Source organism: Triplophysa rosa, linkage group LG19, assembly GCF_024868665.1.
Source record: "Triplophysa rosa linkage group LG19, Trosa_1v2, whole genome shotgun sequence".
NCBI lineage: Eukaryota > Metazoa > Chordata > Actinopteri > Cypriniformes > Nemacheilidae > Triplophysa > Triplophysa rosa.
This window is the reverse complement of record NC_079908.1, coordinates 4,173,909-4,181,571: the sequence shown is the minus strand read 5'-3', so window position 1 is coordinate 4,181,571 and position 7,663 is coordinate 4,173,909. Positions and strand designations below refer to the sequence as shown.

Here is a 7,663-nt window from a genome sequence, read left to right as displayed (position 1 = left end):
TCAAGAATTATTCATTGAGTTTCTGCTGCGCTGTCAGAGAGACTTCCTCTCTATCCAACCGATGTCTCTACCTTGAATAAAGTGAAGGTGGATTTTTTCAACATTGCTGGATTTCCAAACGTAGATCTTAGTGTTAATAATTTTGATAAATTCTAAAAGTAAAAGATAACTTTCCTTTTAACAGAGATCTTGCACCCCCAGACATGGAGGGTGACCTAATACTTGAGGACCCAGCTCTGGAAATCCCTCAGGCAGGAGATGAAGATGGATCCGGAAGTCATATTCGACAAATGATTGTAGAGAACATTTTTTCAATTTGACTGAAAAAAAATGAAAGAATGAATATCTTAAAACGTACCTCACACGTATTGTAATGTATTTATTAAACTTTTTTTTTACAAAGAAGGCGATGCAGTAGATCAGCAAAAACTAGTGAAATGCAATATTTTTAAACTACCTTAGGCTTTACTAAAACACACTTTGAACATTTAGATCAAAGTAAAGATCCTGTATGTAAACACTGCTTTCATTTAACTACTGCACATAACAAGTAGATTCAGCTTCGCGGACAATGGTCAAAGAGATCTACAGTTCATGGTCAAGTTCAAGTTTCTGTAGCTCCACCTTGAGCTTAGTTTTTTCCAATTGTAGTTTTTCAATTTCTAATTGTAGTTTTGCTTCTTCCAGTGTTAACACTTTATACTGTTTTTCAAGTATATCGTTCATGGTTATCTTGCTTGGAGTGTCTTTCTGTGTCTCAGTGTCTGAGCCGCTTCCCACAGGTGCCACTTGGGTATTGTCCGAACCATCATCTTTAAAAAAAGAACAGCATTATTAATGTCAAGAAGTGAAATGAACACCTTTTTGTCATAAAATGAGTCGATTAAACCTACGAATATCAAGAGTGCAAAACCGACACATCTAATCACACACTTACATACATGCACACATACTAATAGACAAAGATCATATTCTGTATGAGACAGACTATTATAGTTATAGTTGTGAAACAGTTGTGTCATTATTTGTGTTTAACACTAATTTAGATGTTTAGATATATGAGAGTCCTTTCCAATAGATGGCATTAACCTATTGAATAGGATGTCAAATACTGTTTTTAAATATTGCTAACAAATACTGCACCGTTTTAATACTTCCTCTAATTTTTATTATTTCACATAGAAATAAATGGTGCATAATATTTAGGTGTACACTGTTTAGTACTATGGAGTCCACTCAAAATATCACTGTCAAATATTACTAAAATTAAAAATATCAATGTACAAAAAAATGTTAGGTTGCTTGTCTTCAGTTTTGACCACAAAGAACATTTAAATGTAATGTAAGGGGAGATGCTTTACCTTCACAGGCATTTTGTGTTGTTTGGTCCTGGCTTGACACAGGCGCTGCTTTGTTTTAAGTGAGCAATGTTAGCGTTACCTCGTGATCTATTAGACGAGACATTCAATTGAAAACCGTGTGTAAAGGAAAAATCTTTTTGAGTACATTTAACAACAGAAACACGGAGCCGTGATCCTGTCAGAAACTCCGCTCTCCCTCCCCCCGGCGATTCTCCAAAACATGGGAGATTCATGCTGTATCATTTCCGTTGTCTTTTTTATAGGGATGTTCCGATACCCTTTTTTCCTTCCCGATACCGATTCCGATACCTGGGCTCAGGGTATCATCCGATACCAGGGTGTGTATCTGTATACAGCTGTATATACTAGCCCTGTGTGGATTGATAGAATTATTTTACGGTGTGCTTCAGAATTATCCGTTTATAAAACATGAACAAATACATACAGTAAATTAGAGAGTATATTTATTATCTGACAGACAATTGACAGTAATATTATTTATTTTTCTTAAGACGCAGTTTTACTGGCTGGTTGGTCCACTCTGAAATACTGCCAAACAACAAAACAAAACGAACAAAACGCAACGTATATCGACAGTCTGTGATATATGGTTATCTTGTTTATTTTGTTTTACATGTTCTTGATAAGAAAAACAAGCATATAGGTCTATTTTACTCTGGTGAAAGTCTGTTCAACAAGCCGACGGTTAACAAGAAGACAGCATAGAAACGCGCTGCTCTTCTCTAACTCCCGGTAACAAAACCCAGATCTGACAAGAATATCTGGCTTTATTGTTTATAATGTTGATAATAAATGAAGTAAACAGGCTTGATACCTCCATGCCGACTGTTAATTGATCCTAAAAACAAAGACGTGTCACGACTGGTGGTGAAGAAGAACCCAAGCGCAGGCAACGGCAGTGAAGGGGTTAACAGATATATTTATTAAATGATAGACAAAACAGAAACAAAACACCCACAATGGGGAAAACGGAACTCAGAAATATATATATAAAACAAAAGACTTCCCACGAGGGGGCAAAATGAAAACAAGACAAATAACTAAACTCAAGGTACTCGACACAACGTCTTAAACTAAAACAAGGCAGGATAAAACTAAAGCAAAAACACAAGACTCACAGTTCTCACACGACACAGGAACACGGGCGACGGCATGAACACATACACATACGTAATACACGAGCACAGGACAAAGAAACATGAGGGTAAATATAGGAACACAAACGAGGGATAACGACATGGGGCAGGTGTGGTACATTAAACACTTAGGGAAGGATAACGAGGAAACGAGATGGCGGGAACAGAGACGAGACACTGGAAAAACACATGAGAGGTAAAAACAAACATCTCATGGCCTTCCCACATAAAACCCAAGGACTCTGCCCCGATCCCACCACACGACTAGAATTTCATAAACAAGACGGTGGGACCGTGAAAGACGGAGCCATTGTAGTGCTTGTTGTTTATTACTGACCGGCATTTGATGAAGAATGACTAATTCTGCTGATCACCACTCGCAAATATTGTTTTCTTTGTCGTTTCATGGTCAGTGTCTGTCTTGTTTAGCTTTGCATTGCATTTACATCAATAAATAAAATCAACTAAGCCTAACTAAAGAATTTCAATGCGTTTTAAAACAAATACCCGTGCAAATTTATTTACAGGCTACAACTTGAAGGCGACGACCCTGAAGTTCTTAGGAGGAAAATGCAGGCTTTAGGTATGGAGAAAGGTACCAGTCTTATGCTAAGGCCAAATTTATTAACATTAGTTGCAGTGAAATGTACATTTTAATGTTTAAAGTTATTGAAATCAGCATTAGTTAGCCCAACATATTTCTAACGAACAAACAACCGCTCCGAACAAGTTATGGTAATAAATAAATGACTCATCGAATCATTTAATATTACGTTGGTATTTTTATACCAACTTATATATAAGTAATGTAATGTTAACAAATTCTGTGGCTCACCAGTTTTTAAAACATTTTTGGTGATGTGAGCTGAGCATAACAAGCGATCTGTCAGGCCGCCATGTGTGAACTTAAAATATTTAAACTAGCTTGCGATCTGACTGTAGAAAGATTTAGGACACATGCAAATTATTGTTTATATTTTCTGTACATTATAAAGTCATTACAGATGAAGTGAAGAAGCGTTAAATAAGACGAGACCATTCTAAACCTGTGGTGATGCAGTTTTTTTAAATGAAAAATATTCAAATAGCATTTTTAATTTTCTAATAATTATTGCGGATCGAATATTTGTGCATGTCCCTAGCACATTTTCATTTCTTCTTCACAGCACAACTTTCTGTGTTTGCATTCTGAGCAGCGAAGAAGACTTGCCATTTGCAGCGTTAAGCAAAGCTAGCGGGCATAACTAGGTCCTGTTGAAGAAATTGGTATCGGATGGATTGAATACATGTCATGGATTCAAGTACTCGCCGATACCGACCAGAATTTGATGTGGTATCGGTGGAATTTCCGATACTAGTATCGGTAACAACCCTACTTTTTTAATTTAGGAGCCGGTCCTCCTCCAGTTGCAGGGTTTATTCGCTTGAATATTTCCTTCTTTGCCTCCTGTACCATGTTTTTAAAACTTTTTTGGACATCTTTCACGGTTCGTAAAACAGACGGGTTTACGCCATTAACCTTCTCCGTAATCGTTGCCCAAGTCTTATGTTTTTTTACTATTTGAATTGAAATCGCTAAATTTGTTCATTAAAATAGATTTTGTTGCATTGTATTCCTCTGAAATACAAATGTTTTCAGCATAAGAAAACTTCGTCGGCCATTTTATCGAAGTCTTTCTTCGCTGACTTTAGCTAGTCAGACTAGATATTAGACAAAGTCTTGAGATAGTGTCTATGTTTATGCAACCGGCAATGCCTTGAACGCAATTACATTACATCAGGGGTTTTCAAACTGTGGGTCGCACAAAGTCACTTGGCAATATTACAGCGAAAAATAGATATTATTAAAATATAAATACAAGTATTACAAATGAGTGGAATGAAGAATAATTACAAATATTTTATATTTATGCAAGGGATGATGTACAGGCAACCAGCTGTTACCTCCCCGAAGTGGATGGTCTTAACAGAATCAAGTATTCCAGAGCACTTTGTAATAAATTATTATAAAATATAAATATTATAAATATTATAAACATGTTTCTACCTCGTTTTACATATAGTCCCATACAAAATGATTCATGCTTTTATAGACCGTTTCATCGGATGCCTTACCCCCAGTATACTTTTGGCTAGTGTCTAATAATATAACTATATTTAATTTAATTTATGTTGGTATTAATTTCTACTATAATTTTAAAGTATAATAATTGTATTAAATAATTAAACGATTTGTTGAATGGGTCCTGTACATAGCGGCTGAGCTTGGTATCACGGTTTAAATTCTAAATATTGGAGAGACAAGTTTAGCCAAGTAACGGTTCTTCTTGGTTTCAAGCACTTTTCCACCATCGCGCCAAATCATTCTCGTTGCTTAATTGTTTGACTCCTTGCTGATCCATGCCAGCCGGTACGTAAATGGTTTCATTTTCCACCGCAGGGCTGATAACGGAAAGTTTTAGAGTGTAAACACAAATGTGTCACACGCTGCTTGGGTAATACAAGAGACTGAGCTATAACGGCAGGAGTATCTGCAGGCAGTGTTGCCAACTCTTTTCAATGGAAAGTAGCTAAAGCCTGCCCGAAAAGTCGCTAAATGTCGCCAGATGATGTCACGCGCATATCAGTGACGTCATCACGTAGTATCTGACAGCTAAGTGCTTCAGGTCTGCTTCATATCTCTACTCTCTGAGCGGTTGTATACAGTATTATATTAAAACAATAAACCCAAATGCACAATAAATAGGTTCTTAATGACTTATTTTTCTGTTTCTGTTGGCAGACAACAAAAACGCATGTAATAGTGAGAGAACTCAACCAATTAAAACTACACACCAGCAGTCACTTTCGTTAAACAGCTAAAATTAAATTCAATTCAATTTTATTTATATAGCGCTTTTCACAATGTGAATTGTTCCAAAGCAGCTTTACAGGAGAAAATAAGAGAAAAAAAGAAAAAAAAACAGAACAGTGCATGGTTTATAGAACAATCAAGATTATTCTAGTAAATAATATTTAATAAATGCAGTCTCCCGGTGGTTTATTTAGCATATTTTGCATTAAGTGAATGCTTGGCTGAAAAGATGTGTCTTTAATCCAGATTTGAATTGGGAGAGTGTGTCTGACCCTCGAATAGTATCGGGAAGGCTATTCCAGAGTTTAGGTGCTACGTATGAGAAAGCTCTACCCCCTTTGGTGGATTTAGTTATTCTAGGTGTTATCAAAAGTCCAGAGTTTTGAGATCTTAGAGAGCTTGATGGGTGGTAGTGTGGTAGAAGCTCTGTTATGTAGGTAGGGGCTAAACCGTTTAAGGCTTTATAAGTGATCAAAAGAACTTTAAAGTCAATACGATACTTAATGGGTAACCAGTGAAGGGTTGATAACATTGGGGTTATGTGATCGTATTTTCTGGACCTGGTTAGAACTCTGGCAGCTGCGTTCTGAACTAACTGTAGTTTGTTTATTGATGATGCAGGACAACCACTAAGCAGTGCATTACAGTAGTCAAGTCTTGAGGTCACAAATGCATGAATAAGCTTTTCTGCGTCAGCCAAACAAAAAATATTTCGTAATTTGGCAACATCTCTAAGGTGGAAAAAGGCTGTTTTTGTGACATTTGAGATGTGATTTTTAAATGACAGGTTGCTTCAATTTGCAGGTTATAATCCGAAATATTCTGCTCACGTGTCTTTGGTCCGATACTGTAAGTAATATTTCTGTTTTATTAGAATTTAATAGAAGGAAATTACAAGTCATCCAATGTTTTATATCTTCGGTGCACTCTGCCAATTTGGATAGCTGGAACGTATCATCTGGTCTTGATGACATATACAGTTGAGTATCATCTGCATAACAGTGGAAGCTAATTCCATGTTTTCTAATAATGTTTCCAAGGGGCAGCATGTATATGGAGCATAGCAAGGGTCCTAAAACCGATCCCTGAGGTAATCCATAATTTACTTGCGTTAGATTTGATGATTCCCCATTTAAATGGACAAATTGATGTCTGTCTGATAAGTAAGATCTGAACCATTGTAGTGCCTGTCCCTGAATACCGGTATAATTGTGTAAGCTGTCTAGAAGCATTTTATGGTCTACAATATCGAACGCAGCACTAAGGTCAAGCAGGACTAGGAGTGAGATGTTACCTTTATCTGATGCTATAAGCAGGTCGTTTGTAATTTTAACCAGCGCAGTTTCAGTACTATGATGCGGTCTAAAGCCTGACTGAAATTTTTCGTGTATGTCATTATTTTGTAAGAAAGAGCACAACTGAGTATACACTACTTTTTTGAGTATTTTAGACAGGTAAGGGAGATTTAAAATCAGTCTATAGTTTCCTAGTTCATTGGGGTCTAAGTTTGGTTTCTTGATAAGAAGCTTAATGACGGCCATCTTAAAGGGTCCTGGGACATGGCCTAGATTAATTGACGAGTTGATAATGTTATAAATGGGCTCAATTGCAACGGGTAATAACTCTTTTAATAATTTAGTTGGTATGGGGTCTAATAAGCAAGTTGTAGGTTTAGATGTTGCAATAAGTTTAATTAAATCTTCCTGTTTTATAGGTGAAAAACACTGTAGCCTTTCTTTTGGGGCGATGGTTGGTACTAATTTATAGGACAGACTTGGAGGTTGAGTTTTTACTATTTTGTCTCGTATGTTTTCGATTTTCTCTGTAAAAAAGTTCATGAAATCATTGCTACCAAGGTGCGGCGGAATACCCTGGTCAGGTGAAGTCTGTTTATTTGTTAGTTTAGCAACTGTACTAAATAAAAACCTTGGATTGTTTTTGTTAGTTTCTATGAGGTTACGGAGGTGCTCGGCCTTTGCTGCTTTTAGTGCCTTTTTATAACAGTTTGCACTCTCTTTCCACGCAATTTTAAAGACCTCTAATTGGGTTTGTTTCCATTTGCGCTCCAGTTTACGTGTTTCTCTTTTAAGGGCGCGAGTGGTGCTATTGTACCATGGTGCTGCGTTTTTCTCATTAATCTTTTTTGACTTCATAGGTGCGACAGCTTCTAATGTATTAGAGAAAATAGTGCCCAATTTGCTGGTCATGTCATCGAGCGATTCTATATTTATTGGTATGGTTATTAAAGGAGTCAGATCTGGCAAGCTCTTTGTGAAACTATCTTTAGTAGT

The 7,663-nt window shown here is 36.6% G+C and overlaps 1 long non-coding RNA gene across 1 annotated transcript in view; it reads right to left on the bottom strand.

Annotated features, from left to right (window-relative positions):
• Window positions 1-366: 366 nt before the first annotated feature.
• The window catches only part of LOC130570299 (uncharacterized), a 9,124-nt gene continuing 1,827 nt past the window's right edge, over window positions 367-7,663 (bottom strand). Inside the window, exons 2-3 of the long non-coding RNA XR_008964949.1 lie at window positions 1,362-1,448; window positions 367-812 (exon numbers count right to left, since the gene is read on the bottom strand). This is a non-coding gene — a long non-coding RNA (uncharacterized LOC130570299). The remainder of the gene's footprint in view (window positions 813-1,361; window positions 1,449-7,663) is intronic.